This window comes from Ammospiza caudacuta, chromosome 9 (genome assembly GCF_027887145.1).
Source record: "Ammospiza caudacuta isolate bAmmCau1 chromosome 9, bAmmCau1.pri, whole genome shotgun sequence".
NCBI lineage: Eukaryota > Metazoa > Chordata > Aves > Passeriformes > Passerellidae > Ammospiza > Ammospiza caudacuta.
In genome coordinates, this window is record NC_080601.1 from 29,631,818 (window position 1) to 29,656,558 (window position 24,741).

Consider the following 24,741-nt stretch of genomic DNA (forward strand, 5'->3'; position numbering starts at 1 on the left):
ATTTGATTCAAGGTAAGGAGGGAGAAGGACTGTAATGTATGGAAAGTCAAGTTAGTCTTTCTTCTGGGCAGTATAAAATAATGGGACAAGAGGCTTTCCAAAAAGATCCAATGAACAAAAGTCAACGTGTACCCATAATGAAGCAGGTACTGGAAGGAACAAGATCATAGATTTTCAAGTAGTGCTCTCTTTTGCCTTGGGTTAAAAGAGTAAATAAAATATGGTGTCTTACTTTCTCTGCCTTATGGCATGGTCCTGGCAAGTGATAATGCATCAAATGCATTAAGAAGCACTATAAGATAATTTTTGTTAGTTAAAAATTGTTGCAATTTGGATCATTAAGCAATTTTCCACTTAGCTTTGTCTTAAAAGAAAACACATTAAAAGGCCATCAAAATTGCTGATATCACATTTGTTACCTGAAAATAATGGTTGGCATTGGAGAGAGAGCTATTGGATTTTGGCAAATTAACCTCCCAACTAAAAATGAATGCCACATGTTTGCTGAGAACCTAGTTTTACAACTTGCTTTATAGAAGTAAATGTCTCTAAAAATTTCAAGCTTGTAATGCTCAATAAATATAGAACAAAGTCCTGCAGGGTAAGGGCAACTTTCCTCCAACCAGGAACCTGGTTTTGTGGAAATGTATAATAGAAAGGTAAATGTGTATTTCCATACCTTTGGAAGGGCTGCTTTTCCAACTTTCAGAAGTCTTTAATGCATATTTGTGGGGTGGGAGGGAATGACCATAACCTAAGAGGGATGTTATGTTTCTTCCATGCTTTTCTCCAGTTTGAAGTAATAAAATTTTAACACCCACTAAAGCTTATCCTGCAGCACAGACATCCTTAACTCTGCATTGTGTGAAGTATATTTTTGCTTTGTTTTAAACCAACTTCCTGTTAAAAAACTATAAACACCTCATAGTCTGTGTTTTGCTGGAGGCAAACCTTTCATATGCCACACAAGATTTAATAGACCTCTCTCCTGTAGCACCTCCTTCCCCACATCCATCTCATTTCCAGACCAGGCACCAAACTGATGTAATCCTTTTTATGTCAAACTACTCTACACCATCATAAAAGAACTGAAATCCTGTGAAATTAGCCAGGTGAGAGCGAGTTCAGACGTAAAAAGTGTTGAAAATGGAATACATCCAGAAAACCTGATAAATGTTATAAACTAACACATTTTCTTTGCTCCCTTGTGAACAATTAGCCACGTCTTATGCGCAAGATGGATAAGAAAATGAATATGTTCTAGAGGAGCTGCTGCACAGTTCACTGTGACTCTCCCCTGCTATCTGACTGCCTCAGAGCTCCTGTGGCTGCCAGGCTGGGGGATTAAACCATGGGCAGCATGGTGATCCCATGGGAACTGGGGGTTTTAGCCATGGGGAGGGCCCTGCTCACAGCTTGTGCACGACACACAGCCTGGTGGCTCTCATCAACAGCGGTGACTTGTCTGCTTCCCCAGAGCCCATGGGCTGTGGGAGCTGGCTTGGGCTGTGGTCCTCCCAGGCCCTTGTCTCACAGAGCCTGCAGAACCTTCCTGGCCCCATCAGAAGCTGAACTAAAATTCCTTTAAATGGATTATTCCATTTCACCTCTCCACAGAATCAGAGAACCATCAAGCTTGGAAGAGATCTTTTAAGGTCATCAAGTCCAGCTGTGTGTCCAACACTGCCACTGTAACCCCTAAACCCCATCACAAAGCACCAGAGTCAGATGTCTCTTAACACCTCCAGGGTGCTTTTGTGCCTGTCAATCTACAGATGAGTCTGCCTTTGAATTTCTCACCCTCCTGAAGTACCCATTCACTTCTCTTCCAGCAGATCCAGCACCAGAAAGCAGATACTCCTCTCTCTCTGAGCTAACACCTTGCAACAATAAGTGGATTCAACTCTGACTCTCTTCAGCACAAGATAAAAATATCAGACCAAAGTGTGGAATGGATGGATTTGAAATCCCAGTAAGAAGATATCCCTTGTAGCTGTGTATTTTGCACTTAAATACCTGTTTCTGAGTTGCAGCCACTTCTGGGACGGGGCAGGATAGAGGTGGAATAGAAAGTTCGAATGGAAACAATAAGACAGGACTTTTTATAGCAGCACAGAGAACTTTAAACCTTATTTAGCCTGTGCAGCAGTGAACATATTGAGTCAATGAACATTTAAGCTGTGTGATATTTGACATTACTTTTTCTAAAAAGTTTGACTCACCCACTGAGTCAAACAGATGATTTTGAGGCTGCAGCCTAAAGTTCTGAGGGGTTTACACCGGAGGATCAGTTCCATAAGCCATTGCCCATTGTTACAGGAGCTGCAGAATTTTACTTTTTTGCACTTTCAGCAACTACATGAACACAAACAGGAAACTTTCTGCTTTTTACACTTGCCATGAAAAGGAAAGATGGTCAGAAAAAATTCCCATGCCTGAAAGAAATCCTCAATGGAATTTGAAAAGCACTTTTACTGTTTTGGCTATCTGAGGGCAGCTCTTCTGCAAATCCCACCTCAGTATATGGACAATTCTCTCTCTGGTGTTCATTCCTACTTCACATACTTTCATAGGAGGTGGTCTCTGGATGTACAGGTCTCAGCTATGACTCAAAGCAAATTTTGTGTAAACCCTGTGGATTAAACAGCACTGATTTACTCTGAAAACATCTCAGGTCTTGCTGAGCATCTGAAGAACTGAAAATATGTCCAGGAAGATGCAGATGGAGCTGGCTGACTCAAGATTACCCCCTGGATTACAGACATCATGTGGACCATGGAAAATGGTTTGATTAGAAGAAGCTGAGAAAGTTTTCATCTAATACCCAGCAGAGAAGAAAATGTTTCCCAAAAAATATTTGAGAAAAAAAATCTCCATTCCAACCTTTTCTGTAGAAAACAGGGCTGGTTTTTTTCCTTCAGGAAAAAATGAAAAAGTTGAAATTTTTTTATATTTTTAAATTAGAACAATTCCCGAACAGGTAAAAAGCTGAAAAATCATCAGAAATTAATGGACAAAATGCTTTCTTTTGAAAGTAACATCATCACTTTTACGTAACACCAGTGCAGGGAATGCTACTTTATAAGTGAAAAGCAGCACTTACCTTAGAAGGTCCTACTCTTAACTATTCTGTCAAAGATTTTATAATGATTTTTAAGTGGAAAAAATAGGGTAGAAATTACCTTTTGCAAATGAGAGCATTAAAAGCAAGAAGAAAAACCACTTTTTCCTATAGAAACTTATTTCATCAAGTCATTATTACACCTCTTATTAGTAAAATTACATTTTGGCCTTGTCAGGAGGGGAATTAGTTCAGTTTGCAATATTATTACCCCCCACTGCAAATCATTTTTCTTCTGGAAAAAATGCACCAGGCATTAGACTAACCCCTGTGTTTCTTTCATAGCTCAGTACTATAGAGGCATAAAGTCAAAACTGGCCAACGATCCAACTCAAAGCCCATTAAAAATCAATGAAAAGCTTTGGAATTGACTTCTAGTGTGGGTTACCTCCCCACTGACTACAAATGAAATTAATCTGTCAGGCAACAATAATACAGTGATATAATTAACTTGCTTAGAATACAATCATTTTAAGTTTCATTAAAAGTGATGAGTTTCTTTCAATTATGTTGCCAACATGCATTTTATTGTTGTTTGCTTGTTTGCTGTTGAAAAAAGGAAATAAATCCTTTTTTTTAGTTCATTTCCCCCCGGACTGGGGATTGTTGCTGTAATGAAGTCCAACTTCCAGGGTCAGGCTTGAGAATGTAGTGACAAATGGGGATAGCTGTAGATCAGGGAAATAGCTGCCATTTTCTACTGGAGCCAGAAGCATGCACATTTCACCCAAAAGTTAATGAGAACTCAATGCAATATTGATTCTGCCTGAGCACCAGCTCCAGTGGTAAGCTGGTATTGCAATGAGAGATTGCACAAGTTTTCCAGAGAGAGATGGGCTGGTGAGGGGCAAGCTTGGGCCCAGAGCCTGGAGAGACCATGGCTTTGGGCACCTTTGGTCTGGAAAGCTCCCTGACAGAAAGGCTGCTGAATTGTACCTCAGGATTTCATTGGGATTTGGAAACTCAATAGCTCCCATTGACTTCTCAGGGCAGTGGTTGAATTGTGCCTTCTCTTGGGGCAAGAACTAGAAATGAGAAGCGACTGCCTCCTCTGCTGCAGTCCTTCCCTTCTCAGCAGGATCTCAGGCCACTTCTGACTGCTTGTGACTCCTTTCCAGCCCAGACCTCACATCTCACCAGGGTGACAGGGAGCTGGGGAGGTTTGCTCTTCTCCTGCCTACACAACACTTCTTAATGACAGAATCTTAATGACAATTACAGAGGAGAGCTGCACCAAGCCACAGATGGGGGAAAGAGCATTAAGTAAAGATGAGAGTGGATCCAGCAGAGCTATGAGAAACTTGGCAGGTTTGATTCCCACAGGTTCACAGGAGCATCTTCAGCTGCAATCCACTGAACAGCTGCCAAAGTCAGGGGTGGTTCCAGCCTGGGATACAGAGAAGGAGAGGCCACCTGGGTGTGAATTTCCCTTTTATTCCTTCCCTGTCACATTTTTATGCACATTAAGGTTTATATTCTCTCCCCTTTCTTTTACTTTGCAATCTCTTATTTGAAAGTATCAATCAAAGTTTATGGTTTTAAATAGAACACAATAGTCCAGGGTGGAATATAGTCAGCTTTCACAGAGGTCTAGATGGACTGGGTTTGACTTCATAACCTAACAACAGATATCTCTTTATTCTTTGAAAAATCAAAGGTGCAAGATGCCTGAAAGTATAAAGATTACACAATACTAACCATTGGAAAAAGAGACAGATGTTTCTTTAAGCATAAACATTGGCTGCATAAGTAGAGCTCTTGTAAAGAATGAACTGCAGGGTGTGGGGAAGAATTTTGTTTGTGCTGATCTGGAAGAATTTAGAGAAATGGAGTAAAGGAGGGAAAAAGTGCATATATGTATTTTTAATGGGGGTGAACTTACTCTCTTTTCACATTTTTAACAGTTATTTTAACATCAAAATCTAGCTTAATTTTTCATAGGGTAAAATTACCTTTAGATGGCAAAGAAATAACCCAGAAAAGCTCCAGTTTGAGAAAGCTGACATAAGATGTTATCATGTCCCTGCCAGTTCTTTCCTGCCTCTTCCTCGCCCCCAAAATGTGCCATATGACACATTCAGTCAAACACCTTCAGCTGCTCTAGAGATCCATTTTTAGGCAAAAATTTCTATTCATCTGAGAGGGTTTGCCTAGGTCACCCAAGTCTGGTATTGGATGTACAGTTCTGCTTCATTCTCCTAAACAGCAAGCTCCCCAATAACATGGACAAGTTCTCCATTGCATTGCCAGTGCCTTACCACCCCTCCAAAGGAAAAGTTAAGTGTCCTTTGCTTGGCCAGGTGTTGCTTTGTCTGGTACCCACAGAGCACTGAGCTGTGTAACACACACTTCTAAAATAAAGGGGCCAGAAACTGAGTATTAGTTCATTTTTGTAGGAGCATGATGGATATCACTGCCAGAAGAAAAAGTAGGATATTCTTCCCTAAAGCCATAAGGAAACCATTGCAGATTTCACTTTTCAGCTTCATGTTTGCAGGACCTGTCACTTACAGCTGTAATTTAAATAGCTCCTTGATGTTTCTTGTATTTCTGGTGCTTACTTTTAGTCCAACTCAGAAGGCAGCACTTACTCACATGTGCTATTTTGCAGTGACCCCTCTTAAAAATGGAATAACAAGATGAGCTGGCAGAAGTGAGCAGAAACTACAGTGACTGGGCAATAACATTCTTCTGCCCTGCTGGATACTTGTAAGGAGGGTGAAAGATACAGCTGACCTTTTAAACTCTGATTTAGATCTCTTCTGCTTAGGATTTCCACAGGATCTTTCTCCATTCTGTGCAATGTTTAATGTATGTGATGGCTGGCAAGGAAATGCCTTGTTATATCTGACTCAGTATTCAGCAAATATCCAAAGGGCTGAATGCTACTCTAATTACAACCTATTTGCCTCCAACTTCTCTGTGCACCAGCTTTCCTCTGTGCCTGGCATTATCTCAGATGTTATCCCTCCCCATTCCCTGTGCTGCTGGTGGATTTGTTACCAGCTCAGGAGGTCACTGTGAATTTTGCAGGGAGCAGAAGGACCAGGGGCTTGTCTGAGGGACACAGGGGTTTTCCCTGGGGATCCTGGGGTCTCCAGTGCAAACAGCCCTGGGCTTGCAGTTTGGGGCAGGGTAACTGAGGATGAGGATGAAATATTCTGTCATTATTCTGCTCCAGGGCAGAGCTGTGAGCAGAAGGTGCTTAGAGCTATGCAGCCACTTGCAGTGGGGCACTTCATGTGAAACATGCAGGTGGGAGGGGGCAGCATTTATTTCTGGACATGTTTGGTGGTTAGAGGCACAAGATGGGCCTTCCCCAGGCATGGCAAATACCACATGGGGTTCTGTGTGAGTTCTGAGTACAGCTTGAATGCATAAGGAATCACTGGCCTTTCTTAAATCCGTTCAGTCTGCTGTGATGGCATTTGTATCTTTATTGTACTACCTTTGAAAAACACCAAACAACACCTTTCCCCCAGTATTTAATGTGGCCAAGAGAAAGAGAAAGCTTAGGATAGAGGAACTACCATGAGGATGGTGGTGTTGTCTCCCCTGCTCTCTGGCACCTTTTTCAGCTCATGTTTTCATGGGGAAGTGGGAGAGGCAGAGATCACCTTTACCAAGTACCTGTCATGGGCTGGTATGGATGGATTTGATTCCTCAGCACTGCAGCCACCTGTGCTGTGGCAATGTTTAATTAAAGACAGAAGCGTTGTCAGCAGCTGTCTCTTGCTCCCAGCTCAGGATTAATGTCAGTGAGGATTGTATCCTCACTGCTTTCAAGCCATCAGCTCCTGTCAGTTCTCATGGGCATCTTGAGGCTTTGTTGCTTCCTCATGCTTTGACACCTTCAGGATTTGAGGAAGAAGCTCAGAAACTACGTCCTTTATCCAAAATCCTTCTTATCCACCAATACATTAAATATTATGTTTTTTTTAAAGAGGCTGTCAGGAAAGTAATCCCACTGACATGAAGTCTTTAAGCCAAGTGCTAAAATTAAATAATGATGTGAGCAATTCTGAACTGGAGAGTGTATTGGATTCCTTGCATAACAGACTTATCTAGGTGTATTAATTCCCCATTCAGACACTCCTCTCTAGTATGTCCTGGCTGACCTCTTCCCCCAGCTAAGTTGCATTTAACTAAAATGCTTGAAAAGAACATGCAGGGGAGGCAATTTCCTACCAATGCCTCCAACTCAGCACCCCAGAACACATTAGCATCTCACTATTGTTGTTTTCACACACAAATTGCTCCATTTTCCAAGTCTGACAGATTAGCAGACAAAGCATGAAGCTTTTGCTGAAAAACAGTTGAAATCATTAAGTAAGATTTGGGGTTAGTTTCTTTCTGGGAAAATCCATGCAAAGCATCATTTAGTATTTTGTAACGTTAATCTGCCTTTGTGTACAGACTGGGGGGCAGGTTTAGCTCCAGGTGCTCTGTGGCTCCTCTTGGGCCACACTTGGCAGCCAGCCCAACCTCTCCGAAGCCCTGACTTGGCCAGGGCTGCTATGGGGTGGAAATTTCATTTTTTTCCAGTCAGATTTATTTTCTAGGCAATTACTTTCTATTTGGTCTCAGAGTTCTTTGCCTAAATTAAAACAAAGAACACATGTTTTAATCTCTTCCACACTTTCCTTTTTAGTCCTGTCCTGCTGTGATTTACTGGATGCTGCAAACCACGAATTTCTGGCTGGGAAAGCCATGGCTGAGATGAGGACAATGGTGGCTGAGGTTTTCTGGGAAGGGAGCCTGTCCTGTTTCAATCCAGCTCATACTTTAAGAGTGCTTGCCACCTTCCGGTTTTGGTAAGGATAACAAGTGTTTAACTATGGCATATTGAGGAAATCAAGTGTAAAAATGCCGGTCCTGATCCTAATTCCCCTGCAGCAGATGAGAGATTTTCAAGATGTCATAATGCTGGTTGGAGAGTTTTGAAGTGAAATGATGGGTTTGGGTATTCTTTATTTTTATTTTTTTTTTTAGTCAGAATGTAGAAATGACATCTGACAAGAAAGAAATAAAAGAAATCTTTAAAATGAAATACTTCATTTAATACTATTGGCATTGTTGGAGAATGCCCTTTAACCATTATGTAAAGCATTCATGAAAGCAAGAAGAATGGACAGTTAATTTTTTTAAAGTGAAATAGGTACAAATCCTTCAAAAGGGAGAGAGCTTTGAAATTGGATTTTTTTTTCTCACAAAGCTTCTTGCAGATTTTGACCAGTCTCAGACACTTCTATTCATCTTGTCAGTTGTCAGCACTCAGCCCAATTTCAGCAAGACCATTTAAGAGCATTACATGGGCCATTTGTGTGAGAGGAGAGTGTGCATTATCCCTAAAAAAGCCACTTCAAAATTATGGCACTCAGATAATATGAATAGCACTTCTATCAAAAACCAAAGCATACCTTAGCCAGTCATCTGCAGTTTAGCTGGATGAAAGCATTCCACAGAACACATACATTTGGGGAAGGCTGGCACATGCTTATTCTAATGGCTGTCACATTCGCTTGGCTTGATGTAATTCATACTTAATTTTACATGTCACAGTTCTGTCCAAAAAACCATTTCTACAGAGTTCCTAATTGAAGGCATCAGAGCATTTGAAAACATTCCAGCAGTGTGTGAAGCAGTGTGACTAACATATGCCATTGGATTGTTCAATTTGTTCCTCCCCAGCAAGGGACAATGGGCAGTGAAGCAATTCTTATGGTTGTGCATTTGAATCTCATACACAACTCTGTCTATATTGAAAAAGCAGGTCAAAGGCAATGTTCCTTACAGGGAGAGAGAAAGGCAGTAAAGTTTCAATGCTGCACAGTTTTTGGCAGTTCCTATAAGGTTTTTTGGCAAAAAAAAGGTTGTTTTCTTGGATCTAACTTGGTCTTGCACATCTTCACACTGCAACATACTCCTTGTTTGTCTTTGTTAATTAGAGCAGCACCCCAGCACCCAGCACAGCCTGAAGGATGGCTGCAGTCACAGCAAGGCAAGCAGCACCATTTGTTGGTCATGGCCCACTAAGGACGTGTGGGAGGAGAAGGTGAAAATTGGAGGGAAGTTTGCAGGTGGGGAACATTTCATTCCACAGTGATGTGGTGCAGAACCCCTTGCAGAGGATGCCACATCTCTGCGTGTGCAAGAGTCTACAGGCAATATATGACAAGACTGAAAAAAAACCAAAATGAAGCCATGGCTTTTAGACAGCCCCAACATGGCCTTCATGCAGAAGGGAAGAGCTGGAGGAAAAAGCTGCCAATTCTTTCTGTCCATCACAGGAAAGCAAAATAGGATCAGAGCCAGTGGGAATAAGGGAAGAACAAGGTACAAGGGGTCTGTGAGGCACAAAGAACTATTTCTGCACCTTTTAATTTTGCAACTGAAGTTCATTTTCTCCCAGGCCTTCACCTGGGACAATGCTCAGAGTTACAATAACATCCTGAAAACAAGCAGCCCAGATGCCAAGGCACAGTTAGCTGAAGAAGCAGGCGGTTGCTTACCCAGGAGACCAAGTGATGACTGTTCTCAATTTTGCCCTAATTCATCACAAATCCCTGCCAGACCCATTTTGGAGCCATGAGGTTTGTCAGGCTCCCTTCTCTGACCAGCAGACATGTCAGGCTTCTCAAAAGTGGGAGCATCCCACCCAGGCTAATTTATCCCCCTCTCTCTCCCTTCCAGGATGAAAAATCAGAGCTGTTCCCACCAAGACTCTCTTGGCAGAGCCCCAGAATACATGGGGCTCAGGGGGAGTGTAGGTTTGAAGAAAATTCCTCCTGCACAGCCTGCTGCTGTGTAAGGCAGTGCTGACACCCACGAGAGCTCTGCAACAGTGTGGGTGAACTGGGTTTTCCCCCCCACTTTCAGTGCATAAATCAGCAGAAATCAGCCTGTTTTGTCTTTGTCCTGGTTTAGCCAATTTTCCTGCCTTCTGTTGAGCCATATGAGAAACTGTGGCAAACATATTAAGCAGCTTGTTTGTTACACCTCAAGTTCCATTCATTTTCTAAACCAAAACAGGGGACATTTTGCAATTAATATTTGAGTTGGCTGTTAATAACAAATCTGGCTGTCCATGTTATAGCCACAACAGTTATGTTTGAGCCCTCCTTAACTGGGCAGTTTCTAAATTCAGGAATTAATTCTCCAACACAAAAGAGATAAAATTTTGTGACTGTGACAATAAAATCTCTCTGCAGACCTGCAGGATCTCAGGTATCTTCCATCACTACCAGAGTCTACCAAATGAAGACTAAGAAACAAATTAATTTGCCAGAAGTATATTTGTACCATCATCGAGAGCAATAAGAACAAATACACCTTTGGAGGCTGAACCATGCTTTAATAATGACTAAAGTATCTGTGCTTTTCATAGCAATTTTAACAAAAAATACTTAAAATATTTGCTTTCTCAGATTTATCCATGTAAATAATTTCTGCTCCATGTATCCCTTCATAAAAACTGCTAGAATATTGTGGAAAGGAAATTTCATTGATCTGACTGGTACTAAGTTATACAGTATGTATCTACTCATTATTTTATTGAATAAAATCCAGATTATGAGGACAATATATCTAAGATTCCCTCCTGACAATTGTTTCTTTTTCTTTTTTTAATACTTAAATAAACTATTTTCCATGGATGTTCCTGCCAACACACTTGTTCATTCAGAACTTTGGGCTTTATCCCAATTGGCCACTTAATTTTCGGTCAAAAATGGACAGATGCAGGAGGTCAGGATTTTTTAGGGTCAAGCCATAAAAAAGAAATTTTAGCTTCTAGCTATTTCCATGATGTTGAGCATGCTTTTCATTTTAAGCACGACTGATCCCACCAGTGCTAGATGACATTTGCAGGAGACAAATTGCAAAACTGCTGTGGAATCTGTTGGATTTCTCAGCACATGTGAGGCAACATGAGAGGGGCTACCACAGCATGGTAAAATACCATTCCCATTAAGGGAAGGAACATAGCTGGAATTATCTGGCCACGCATTTGCAGATGAAATGAAAAAGCCTCACAGACATTTAAGGCCATTGGATGATGGCAAATACATGCAAACTTTGCTTGAGATGCCTTCTGTCTGAGGACTGCTGCCTACTGTAACAACTCACAGAGGTGAAAGGATGGTTCAGTGTCAGTGAGTGTGGCCATCAGCCAAAAGCTTGCAGATCAAATGAAGCTCTCTTTCACAGCAGAGGTAACATACCTGCCTGTATTGTGTTTAACATTGCTACTAAAAGGCTGCACTGCTCTCAAGCACGGGAGTGACAGCACCTGAATTTTTATGTGTGAAGAAGAGCTTCTCCTGAGCACATCCTAAAGCCTCTGGAACTTCACAGGAACGCCCAGGCAGGCCCTGAGAAGAGTTGTCTGAATATAAACACATTGCTTGCATAAAAACTATATGCATGCCTTCCTTTGGACATACATAAGCAGAGGTGGAGAGAAAAAAACCCCTACTCTTATATTTGTTTGCCTTTATTGCTATTTTTTTCTGATGGTTGAAAAGTTCTGTTCATAGTTCCTCTAAATTAATGAGAAATTTATTACATCTTTTCCTTTAAAAACAAGTCCAGGACTGATAAATAGGTTGCTTGGCAATTTTTTGTGTGGGGTGTTTTGTTTCTTTATCTTAAATTTAGCTACTTTTCTTTTACAGGAGGGAGGAAAAGATAGTCACTTTTCTCTCACTTAAATCCATACTCGGAATTTCTTGGCTTTGCAAAATTTTGAATTTTTTGATGACAGCTTAAAAAACCCCCAACATTTTTCATCCATCTCTGGAGCTGCATGTGTATCCAAGTGCTTTGCATAGCTCTCAGCAATTTACAGGGAGATCAAATTCTTCATGAGCTGACAACTGGAAACCTTTATCACCCACCTGGGGTGGTGTGCTCTGAGCTCACCATGCTCTGATCCTCCTGGCCTGAATGGGTCACCTTGTGAAATATCACTGAGTCCATGCTGGGAACTGATGCTCCAAAGAATTCTATGAGTTCCATATTTTTACAGACATAAGGGTGTTCTAGCCAAGTCCTCACACTCAGAGGCACTCCAGAGGTTTTAACATTGCCCAAGAAATTACTGTTGGGCTCATAATTAGACCTGGAGTCCTCAGGAGGTGAAGAGGACACCATGGCTCTACACAGTTAATTAGGTGATTAGTGACCTCCACCAATTAAGCAAGTATTTTTACTTATTTACCACTAGACTATCCCTGGTTTAATGCCTTTTCCAGATTAAACAGACTTGCACTTGCACACTGTTTTCTACACTGTGGCTACAGAAAATACTGCTCTGAGACAGTCCCTCTAGGCAGGACTTTCTGGTTGCTTCTGAGAATCAAGGTTATATCTCTGTGAAGTGTTTTTCTATGTGATCTGGACCTACAGGTCAGGATGACTTTAATTTGGAGGTCCTTTGCACAACATAGATCTTTGTGTGAATTGTATTGCAGGATTTAACTCACCATACTGCAAAAATTGAGCTTTTATGTCCTAAATTCATTCACTGCTTTCTGCTGTTTAGGTAAGCCAAGAATGATAGAAAGTGAGAGCTGGATTTCAAGAAGTGAAGGTTTTTTTACTTCTCTCTATATCACCTTCAGCTACAACCTACATCATTGAAAAGACATTTGTAATATTCTTGAAGATACTTCCCATGTTATTGAGCAGTTACACTAATTTGTTTCCTGAATATAACTCCTAAATCCTTCTTTGGGATCCTTGTTCCCCAAGGTATCATAACACACCATTTTGCAGAAGAGGTTTTGGGTGTGACTTGAGTAGGGTAGCTGATAACTATTAATGATGTTAGATCCCTGTGCATCATAGTCTTGCCCTTATCTTTACTTAAGAGAATACCAGATTTTGTCCATACTTAAAAATTACTTTTTACCTCCCTGATAGTCTTTGATGAAACATATACAACAGCATAACCCTCAGGCAGAATCACTCCCAATCTGCCAAGGAACCACCCCTTTTTGCTAATGATTTCCCCTTGATAGATCTCTTTTAGGGTTTTTCAGTCACTTTTTGTGCTATATATTGTATTCTCCATAGGTTCTGATATTTAATCAAACAGAGACAACTCAATTTCAAACACTTAAAAAAGAGTAACATCGTGGATTAACAGAAAGTACAACTGGGGGAAGTAAAGGGATGATCAATTCCTTCCCACACCCCCAGACAGGATCACCAACACCTCATTCTAAGAATGTTACATCTTGAGAGGTACCTTCATCCTCCAGTTGTGCATTCTTGTCAAAGAACAAATTAGGTTTTGTGTTACAAGACCCCTTTTCCACAGAACAATATTGACTGGCAGCGCATATTTTTCTTCCTTACCTATTACATTTTTAAAAATATCTTGTCATTTGAAATGCTCATGTTTGAACCTCTTTTCAAAAGTAGAAATGAAGAATCTTCACTCTGCACTGCAAGAAATTGCAAGAAATTTCATCTGCTTCCAACTAGATATGATCAGGCTTTTAATCTTTAGCCATAATTACAGCTTGATTCAAAGATCATTAAAGCCAGCAGGAATATTTGCAATTATTTAATAAGCCAGGTCTTCCCTATGTTTTAAAATGTTGAAACAATTGCCAGCTGCTTAACCTGAAGAGAAGTTCCAAATGGGTGAATTTCATTCTACTGGGACAAAATAAGACCTGGAAAAGCTGACAACAGTTATCTCTTCATATTCAAATGCCAAGACAAAATTGGAGAATTAGATTCCCTCTTAGAGTAACAGCCTACAAAACACCCTTGGCTGCTGTAGAGACAGACATGAGCAGAAAGCAAAGTTTGCTGGTAAGAAGACCAAAGGTTCAGACTAAAAAGCATTAGATAAAAAGGATCTAAGAGACAACTGTGCACCTCAGATCTTGTTTTCATGGTGCAAGTTCTGTTTCTTAGATATATATATATATATCCTAAGGACACTTGACAGCCTCAGAACTTTTCTTGTATTACTTCAGAATAAACCTTCTGAAAACATCTTTGTGTGAAAGGCCAAACACCCCCCAATATTATTTTTTTGGTCCTCACTGTTTATTTCCCATGTTGTGTTGTGAACATGCCCTATTGCAAAGTAAAGACCTTTACTAATGTTTTGTGTATTTGCTTGCTTCCAAAATTCATCTATTTGATCAGATCACTTTTCCTGAGCAGTTTAAAAGAAAATTAGCCTCCAAGCCCCTAAAGTGACTAACATCTAAAGTATCATTGCCCATTTTCATCTTTCATATGGGGATTTGAAGATCAATGTTTCATATGGCATAGAAGAGCAGCAAGTAAAATAAGCTTATTTGAAGGGAAAAAATAATGTTTTTTTGAGATACAATTTTTTGGTAGCTCCTTTTATACTCTTCTTGATTTTTGTTTCATGTTTTTCTTTGCTACTTGAAAATGAATCTGTCTAACCTTGGTTTGGTATGATTAGGTGGCATAAGTCAGCTTATGGGGCAGAGGGGATGAAGGGAAAAAAGCAATTGCCAAAATTGCTGCAAGTGTCTTACTGAATCCATAGCTCCTTACAACTTTAGGCTGTGAAGCAATCAATGTAATTTTTCTAACAGAGCTTTTTCAGCTGGCTGGGAGGAGTGTAGGCTTGGTAATTGCAGTGTTTTCTACTTGGGAAATTGGTATTTGCTTAGCTGCAGTTCTCATTTGAGGGTGTGCCTCTCTTTGTGTCACAGGACAAGGACCCTTGAAGCTCTGCCTAGGGAGCTGGGTGTGCAGCAGTCCCTGCTGGGTGCATTTCACAATTATCAGGAAGGTGATTTGTAGTTGCATGTGTGGATACTCGTGGCAAATGCACTTGTTTAGGCTGCTAAATGGAAGGCAAAACATTTCATCTAGTAGCCTGATGAAAATCAGCATCTAAGTGTTTGTCAAAAGCACAATTCACACACAGCACGGGCAGAGCAATTCCTGCAGTGGGCAGGAGTCACCACCAGCAGCTCAAGGCTCTAGAGCTGAAACTTGCTGCCCTGAGGATGCAAATCCTGGCTGGGACAGGGCTGCCATGCAGAGGGAGCAGAACAGATGGAGGCACTTGGGTCTGGCTGCAAGGAGCAAAGCTGCATCTGCTGCCCCTGTGCCAGCCAGAGAGAGCAGCATCAGTGAGCAGGGATTTGGGTACACACTGTCACCTGTGCACCCAAATCCCTCCCCGAGCTGCAGACAGCTCTGCCACCGCACTGCAAACCACAAAGCAGAGCCCATGGTTCCAACACCATCCTGATAAACTGCTGACCTGGAGTTTATGCACAAAATATGTGCATATTTTGGTTGTGCTTATGGTTAGCCCTCAGCCCTCGAGGTTTTTTTTGCATGGTCTAAACTGCAAGTATAAAAAGGATGGCATATTTGCTAAACAAAGATAGGAATTGTGGATAGACCTCTCTGCAAGGCAAAAGTGATTCTTGTAGAGGCACATTTCTATCAAAACTAATTAAAATAGTTTTATATTATTTAGACACAAGTAAAATTTAAATTGCAGATTGCTATTGAACTGTTCATCCTGTTCTTTGTGCTTCGCTCTGAATTTTCCATTTCAAAAGCTCAAAAAAAAAAAAAAGATAAAATATTCTGGGTTTTTTGTTTCTAATTTTGAATTGGACTAAAGAAATCAAGTTTTTCCTAAAGCATATGACTACTTCCGTTTTTTTTTAAAAAGCTTACAATCCCTCTTTCATTCAAAACATGCTCATTACTATTATGAAAGTTATAATGAATACAACTATATTGCATGTCATTCAAATATGAAAAAAAAGTGTGTGAATTACAGAAAGTGGATGAAAATCATGCAGCAGATGCATATGGCATAATTATGTTGAAGTATCACAGAACTATATCAAAATACCAGAGAAAAGAAGACTTACACCCCCAACTTCCTAAAATAACAGAACTAACTTGGAATCAAAGAAGAAGTAAGCTGCTCTGGGTGAATTATAGGGTTTCCTCTGGCTGTGTTGGTCTTTGTAAAAGAATCTTCTCTCTTTCATATCTTTAGCTGCAAGACCAGGATTATCTAAGGATCTGCATCTTTGGTGGCATGAGTGGCTTTCTGAAAGGAGTGTTGTGAGACAGACATAGAAAGACTGGACAAACTCTGCTTCTCTTACCCCTGAGAAAGCTTGTCTAACTCTTTGGATAACTGTCAAGCCAATATATAGCACAAATAAATTATCGTGTTATATCTTCAGTGAATATCCTGGCGGTAATTCAGCTATCTCTCAGTAATGAATAAAAAGAGTATAGATAGGCAGATCTCAATGGATGAAAGCTATCACTGAAGAGTAAGAAAAACAAGTCCTATAATAGCTAAATATTTCATCTACTCTGAATGAATGGCTTTGAAATGATGTCTCACTTGGAAACAGATGTTAGAGGGAAAATGAAGTGCTGGTAAATGTCAACAGAGAATCATCAATACTTTATTTTTCTTGAACTCACTTTTGCATGACTTACCCCCTACATTTCCCAATTGACATTACTTATTTGCTAATGCTGATTTTGTGCTGCCTCATGAACATACAACTTTCTTTCAGACCTTGTGGTCGACTTTAAAAAATAACTTTATGTATGATTTGTTTAAAATTCCAGCCCTTCTCAGTCACCAAATTAGTTAGCTACATATTCAGAGAGATGACAGTGTTCCTTTGCAGAATGATGCTCAGTTACTCTCACCTCATTCCACCCTTGCTGGCTCCAGGACAAAGCCAGGACATTTGCATTGCTCTCCTCTGGGCGAGGCTGACCCTGTATCTGTCTCACAGCCCCCACCCAAGAAACACCATTTTTGGCCAAACACCGTGGTGTTCGTGCAGTGGGATTTGTCACAGCCCTGACAGGGACAGGTGACAACACAGCAGAACCAGCCAGGCCTTTTGGGAAACCAGCCAGACAACAACCTGATGCCACCCCTGCTGCTGAGAACAGCACAGAGTGCCCATGGATGATGGATGTCAGCAAATTCAGGCAAGATTTCCTTCCTTGTCTTGTTTTGTTGGTAGTAGAAAGTACAGTCCCTGAAGGGCACTAACTTATTATTACAGTCAATTGAGTGTACTGAGTGGTTATGTCTCAAAATACCCACGTGAGAATATATTTTAAGTCTTCTTGGGAGTCAGTAAGTAAACTCTGGCAATGCTGACAAGCCCATGGAGAGATATTAAGTGCAGAAATATACCTCTGCCACAGGAAATCTCTCAACCACAATTTCCTGAGGGTTATGAGAGCATTTTGGGAAAAGGATCATCATACAGTCATTTTGTTTTATGTTTTGCAGGAGGCATCTGCTTTGGCCACGACTTGACCCCCCTTGCAGGAGGGGCTGCACTGGGTGGATGCATCATGGAAATCAGAACCACTGATCTCAGTGAAGCTGATGAGACCCTTACTGAGCACCTTGTTGGGAAAAGTCTTCTCTCTCAGCTTTCACAAGGACAAAGTATAATTGCTGAAGATCTAAATAAACTTGTCAAGTATCAGCATTAGTGATTGGAATTATTCTAGTACTCAGCTCATTCATACACACCTGGGTTTGGCTATCTTCTTACTGAACTGGGGTGTTCTGTTAAACCACTCCTGCTACTAGAAGCCTTCCCTAGATTGCTCAGTTTGTGTGGGAAACACAATCTCAGATTTTCTGATTTTGTTGGATCTGTAGTGTTAGATAAACCATCCCTATGGCTTAGAGCAAGAGCCAGTTCAGTTTTTCTCTGTAGTCATTGCTGCAGACAGTGCTAAGGAAGCAGAACCTGTCACTTTGGGAAGGGAAAGGAGACTTCTGTGGCTTTTAGTCTCTGACACACCAGAAAGAAAGAGTTTTCCAAGAGATGTGGAACAACTGGAAAGATCCACAGGGCAGGAAGACATCTCTCAGGAGAATGGCTGAACAATTTGTCCATGGACAAGAGATTTAAGATCTGTTTCTCTATGGATAATCACAGGTGTTTTCAGAGACCAGATTTTGAAACTAGTTTTATTTATTTTACCCACATGGGGTGCCAGAAGGAAGGTGGATATGGAATTACAGGACATTGAGAACAGCATAAACATGCATATTCATGAATTTTTATATATATATATATATATATATATATATATATATGATTGTATTTGAACCCTCCTACCCTCCTGCAATTTTCATGGAGTCCACAGTCCCTGATCAAATTTTAAGCCAAAAAAAACCCAATATCAGCTAAGCTATCTGGGATGAAATGAAGTTGTTCCTTTAGCAGTGCTCATGACAATAACAGCAAATAAAAATTCAGACATTTAAGAATGCTCAAACAGTCAAATAATCTTGGAAAAAGCCTCAGATAATGAGGAGCAGACAACATTCTTTGCCCATAAAATTTCTACACTGTTCGTGTTTTGCATTTTTTCCATTCACCCATTGTTCTATCTTCTCACATGCCACACAAACCCTTCCAGTGAACTTCTACCACACATAAAACAAACTCCACATTTTGGACAGTGCCATCGTTTAAAGGGGCACATGACATGCATCACTGGTTTTCATTTCTAAATGTAAATAAAGTATGGGTACTCCTGGTGCATGGTTTCCATTAAGATTCCTATTCTGATTGCAAATGCAAAACTGGGAAAACAAACCTACTGTTTCCAAAAGATCTCACTGCCTCTTGCTTCAGCACATGAGCCACTCAAGCACATGGAAACACAGATAAATTGCTTTAAATTCAACATGACTTTCTCCTCCTATATTGGTTTGATTTTTCTTTCTTCCTAACAGGTCTAACAGACCTTTCCTTTGTGTGTGTCTCGCCCATTCTTCCCTTCTCTCTATACAACTGTTTGCCCTTTCTGTGCTCAGGGCAGTGTATTCCTCTCTTGCAACCACAAGTCTGAATCAGGTCAGAGACCTCCAAACCTTTGGTCTACCTCTGAGCTGTGCTATTTAGTGTTGAATCAGAGCTGAGCATGAATCTGGACAAATTGTTTACTTCTCCTCTTGAAAAACATGGATTTTTTATGTTTGTATCTTTTGAGCACAATTGCCATGAATTTTACACAGTTAATCTAAAATAGTCATAGGAACTGGCATGACATTTCAGGAAACTTTCCTATTTAATGGCACACTGTGCACAGAGCAAATAACCAGGCCCCCTTCCAGTCCCTTTTACAACCCACTCAGGTTACAAGGTTGGCTCACATGACAACTTGCTCTGGGCTGAATCATCCACAGAGCCTGAACTCGCAACCTCTGTGACTGCAGTTATAATTTTCTATGACTGTAGATAAACTACCAGGTTCATTGCCGCAGAGACAGCAAGAGCCTTATCAATCTCCTCTGCACTCCAACCAATGGGAAGGAAAAAAAAAAACAAGTGTAACCCAGGGCAGAAAAAGCCCTGGATCTGTTTTGCCAAATGTGTAAGCCTAACTTGTCCATTTTACTGTACAGTCAGCATCAGAAAATCAGAGAACCTTTTCAAAAAGTGCACCTGATTTCTTGAAGATTCCTTCACCTCAGTCTACCGCTTGTGCAAACCTGTGTGATTTATCTCTTTAAATCAAGACTAAACAATGTTTTTCATTTCACAAACAGTGAGAGACAGAGCAGGGACTAAAGGATCCTGTGATAAGGGTGTTGTGTCAGCTGAATATTAAAAGTCACATAAAACTGGGGAGATCTGCTAGCAGCTAAGCAGATGTGGGGTAAGCTCTGCAGGAATGCCAAAACCCCATAGTTACAAATATATTCCTTGCAAAAGACTCCAGATTAAATTGTTCACCATTAAAAGTAGTCTCATCTACTATGAGTGAGTCAATGCTGTGGGGGGAGATTTTTTTTCAAAATTCAACTGAATTTTATTAATCCAAAATTTGTCTTCTAAGTTTTCATTTTGAGTAGCAGGAACCCCTAGGGCCGGAGAAGGTTCAACTCCTCATGGCCAGGCCATGTACACTTGCACAATGGGGTCCTGGCAGCTTGGACTTGGCTGAATTGCATTGTTCAGTAAAAACTCCTTTTTCAGGCATCAGTTATGGTGAGTAGAACTCTCTAACTCGACTAAAAATGTAACTGCTGTGGCATGCACTGAGGGAGCATTATTTAACATTTACTGAAAAAATTTCTTTGTCTTGAGCTCTCTTCTGCAGGGACTCACACACTCACCTGCACTGAAACCTCAGTTGGCTTTTTCACAATTTATGAGCTGTGGGATGGGAGGCTGAAGCTGCTCTCCAGGTCAGGAGTGATTTTGAGACAAAACTCTCAGGGAAGAAACCAAAGTCCTTTGTAGGCACTGTCTTTGCACAGTAATACAACCAACAAGTGGTACTACAACAACATTACACTAAATTTAATGACTTTGCCTGGTTCATCTCTACAGCAGCTAATGAAACATTATGAATGCAAAGCAAATAGTGTGTTCAGGCTGGTTCAGGATCCACATGGCATCTGAATGTGCTGCATGAATTATTCACACTGTTTTTGTTCACCCCTGTCATTCCTCCCCCATCACAGACTAAAGCTCCTCTCCTGGCATTAGCAAACTCCTCTAAAACTGTTCCCCTTGCACTGAGCGAAGTTTCATTCCTAGAGTGTCAAAAACATATGAGCCAGGTCACCCAGTAAAAGTGAAATGATAAAATATGAATATGCTCAAGGAAGGAGGGAGAGAGAGAAGGAGCTGGCAACCTTCCTTCCCATATGAGTGAAGGTCTTCTCATTTTTTATTTTTCAACAAACCACTGTACCACTGCTCCTTCCTCCCATTTAGCTTATAAATGAGATGGCTGGAGAGACTATGTTGATCTGCTCTTGATGCAGAAACTGCCTGTCTGGCATAACTCAAATTTCCTCAACATCAAGGTGTGCTTATGGTGTTAGCATTCAGAACCAACCCAGTTTTGCATCAGTATCAACTACCTCCCCACACCTTTCCTCCAATCTCAGTTGCCAGGTACTGTGATAATTGCTGTTTGACCTCTGTTACCCTTTTGCTAGTTTTTGCATCCAGAAAAAAAAAAATATTCAATTTTGACTTCAAAACAAACATAATCTGTTTTTCGGCATTGACCTGCTGTTTGCCTGTTAGCAGGAGGCAAATATTTGCAGTGATTTGGAAGGCACACAGAAAACAGACTGATAGAGAGTCAATCAGCATGCCAAATACCTTACTATTTGCTCTCATGAAAGGCTGGTGAATCTGCTTTTTTGTTGGACTTTTTGGCTTTTTTTTTTCTTTTTTCCTAGTTTTCTCATCTATGATTGCCTCACCTACTAGAGAGATGATCAATTTGTTGCAATTTCATTTTCGTCTCAATTACTGCAATGAAGGTAATGTTTCTACCAGCTTATTTAAAAAATTTTCCAGGGTTTTTAGAGTCATACAGGTTTCAGCCTGACAGACCAAGGTGTATATTATACATCACAGCATTGATGTCCATCAGAGAAAAGCTAGAGATAGGTAGCAAGTACAGACATTAATTGACTGAAAAGTCCTTGGGCATTTTGAGTCAGGGAAGAAGTAAGAAGTGTGGGTATGATGGGGGTGTAGAATATTTGAGGTCCTGCCCCCTCCCCAGGAACAAGTCAGAAGGGTACAATTGAGTCTGTATTGGGAGAACTTGAAAGAAACTACACACCTCTCTCTGGGCTGGTGGGACTCAGAGGTGCAGTAAAGCTGGCTAGAGGGATGGGAGATAAAGCTTGAGGGATGGGAAGCCATCAAGGTTTTATGCCCTTGCCCTGTGTGTGGGGTATTGCCATATATACTGCCCTGAGGTGAGCTTTCCTGCCAGCTCCAGCAGCCTTCTGCTCCCTTATTTCTTCACACTTTTGCATCTTGAGCTGCTGCTGATCGTGTGCTAGTCCCTGAGCTGGCTCTGTGTCATGTCAGGCATTGCAGGTGTGCCATGGCATCTCAGCCTTGCACTGCCCTGCCTTCTCCCAAGGCACTGAAATGCCCAGAAAAGTGGTGGGATTGAAATTAAATCATCTTCTCTGGAAGTTTTCAGAAAATGCATGGATGTGCTTTAGTGGTGGACATGGTTTAGTGATGAACACAACAGTGGTGGATTAATGACTGTACTTGATCTTAGAGTTATTTTCCAACAAAAATCTTTGATTCTAGGACACAAAGGGTAAGATAAGTCACAGTTCTGATGGCAGCTTTCTGCTGCTTCTCTGGTTCTTGGGATGTTTCAGTGCAGCTCAAAATATGAAGATTTAGCAGATGGACTTGGAAGAAGGAAAAATAGCCTGTCCTGCTCATCTTCCTTTCCCCTAGACTGTACAATCACTGAATTACTCCTTATTATTGTACCAAGCTTCAAAGTAGAGCCAGAGAGACCAGAAAGCAGCACACAATCGTCTGCTCCAGGTGTTCCATTCCTGCCTTCTCAGCTGTTATTGTTCCTCCACGCAGGCAGCATAAAGAAAGTGACATTTTTATTAGCTCACATTCAGCTGTGCCTGATTGATATCAACACTACAGCGAAACAGCTTTTTGCAGCCATTTCCCTTTCAGTGAAGGATGTGTTTTAATTGTCATAGTCAGTCTTTTGTCAAATGTTTGTGTGTTTCTGAAGAACACAGGGTAGCACAGTAGCTGTTACTGCAGGATTAATGAAAGGCATTTTCTGTTTACACAAAACTGACACCGAGTTAAGTGACTTCATAGAAAAAGAGAATCTTGGCTAATCAGTGCCTAAGGACTGAAGGCAAGGAAGTCAAAACTGCAAGCACCCAGGACCTGTTTTATAAAGAATTTCATTTTTACACAGGAAATCTTTTACTCTGTTATGACCATAATAGTTGCTTATCTCAATCATTTTAATGAAGACGTGTAATAGTGGTACTGTTTTAACTATTTTACAAAAATACTTAAGAAATGGAATGGAGTTTCATGTGAAAGTTGGGTAATTACCCAGATCCATCACAGATAATTTATATAGTACAGCCCAATATAATCATCCTTAAAGTCAAGAGACATTTTCCATCAAATTCAGAGTTGTTTAGACTAGACCTGCTATCTTCAGATTCAGCCCCTAATTTTTATTTCTTCACTTCCCCTGACGGTGAGGGAGGCAGAGATAGAGAAAACAAGAGCTAACAAAGCTTATTTGAAACAGATTTAAAATATTGGGGGAGGGGGGGGGGAATAACTATGAATGGCAAGGAATCTTATCTAAAAAGCAATTGTTCTATTAAGTCTTTCTATCCCATGATGTGTTAGGATCCTAATGCATCAGTCCTATGAAAGTCTAATCACTGGTTCTCATCAGGAAAAGCACTTAAGCACCTGCTTAACTTTGTCTGTGAATGCTCCTGGCAGATGTCCTAAAACATGACTGAGCTGAAAGCAGAATATTCAACAACTAAAAGGTGCTGTCCAATTTAATGACTGTTACTGATACAAGAAAGAGACATCAAATTCATTCTAAAGTGTTACCTAAAAAGAAGTAGAAATAATTAATTGCTTTAATGCAATCAATCCCAGGAGGAAACACTTGGCAAGGGCAAAGATGCATTTACAAGTCCACTGTAGCTTAAGAATAAATCCCCACTTTGTTCTTATATAATTATCTGTCAAATGGAGCCCTCAAAGCAAGCTCTAGGCATTTCAGAGACTTGAGAAAAACTGTGAGGAGCCATAAGGTTTTGTTAGAGAACAGATGTGGGAGAGGAAGGGAAGCCAGAGAGGTTTCTCTTTGTCCTGGGACTGATCATTGCCTCTTTCTGGCTCCCCTCTTTTATTGAAACAGCTGGATCTGCCAGCACAGGCAGAACTGTTCCCTGGTTTGTCTGCTGCCTCAAGCTAATTATGGCAGCTCATCACTTTTGCAAAGTGATCTACAGGATGCTTTTCTCACACGTGTGATTTGTACAAATTGTGGCTGTGTCAACACACTGCAGTGAACTGCCCAGAGCTAACAAACGACACAAAGACAGGTGATCAGATTGGTTTTGTGCTTGACTGCACTAACAGTGAGAGGAGTTTGCTGCTGCTGAAAGCTACATGCTTCTGCTGATGGCAATTCTTCTGGCAGAACTTGGGCACTGGGATGGGAGAATCAGCAGCTTTGTGGGGAGGACAAAGGCAGTGGCTAGAATCAGATATATTTCCTCTCATCGGCCCTATACTGCAGGAAGTCACCACTTGATTTTTAATGTTGTAGCTATTGCCTCCAAATCAAAAATAAGGTAAATACTGTCTTTGTTAATTTGAAAACACAGAAATATGCATTTTCTGGCATCAGATAGGAAATATACATGATACAAACTGGCCAAACTCTTTGGATTGGATTCATTAAAATGAGATTGTTTCAAGTCACCTGTCTGGGTTTTCCTGACACTTTTCAAACCCAGTGTTCAAAACCAGCTGTTTTACTCAGAGAATATGTTCTTGGATAAATCCCCAAGGAATTTGATGCTAAATAATTTGTGTATTACAGCCAGATAGTGTAGGACTTTTATGAAAAATGGAAGGTTTGATTAAATAACCTTTCTTGGATTTTTTGTTTTTTCTTTCCAAAGAGCATAGTTATGCTTTTATAATACAGGATACTTTCTCACCTATTTCTGGAACAGTCGGGATGCCCTGACAAAGTACCATTTGACC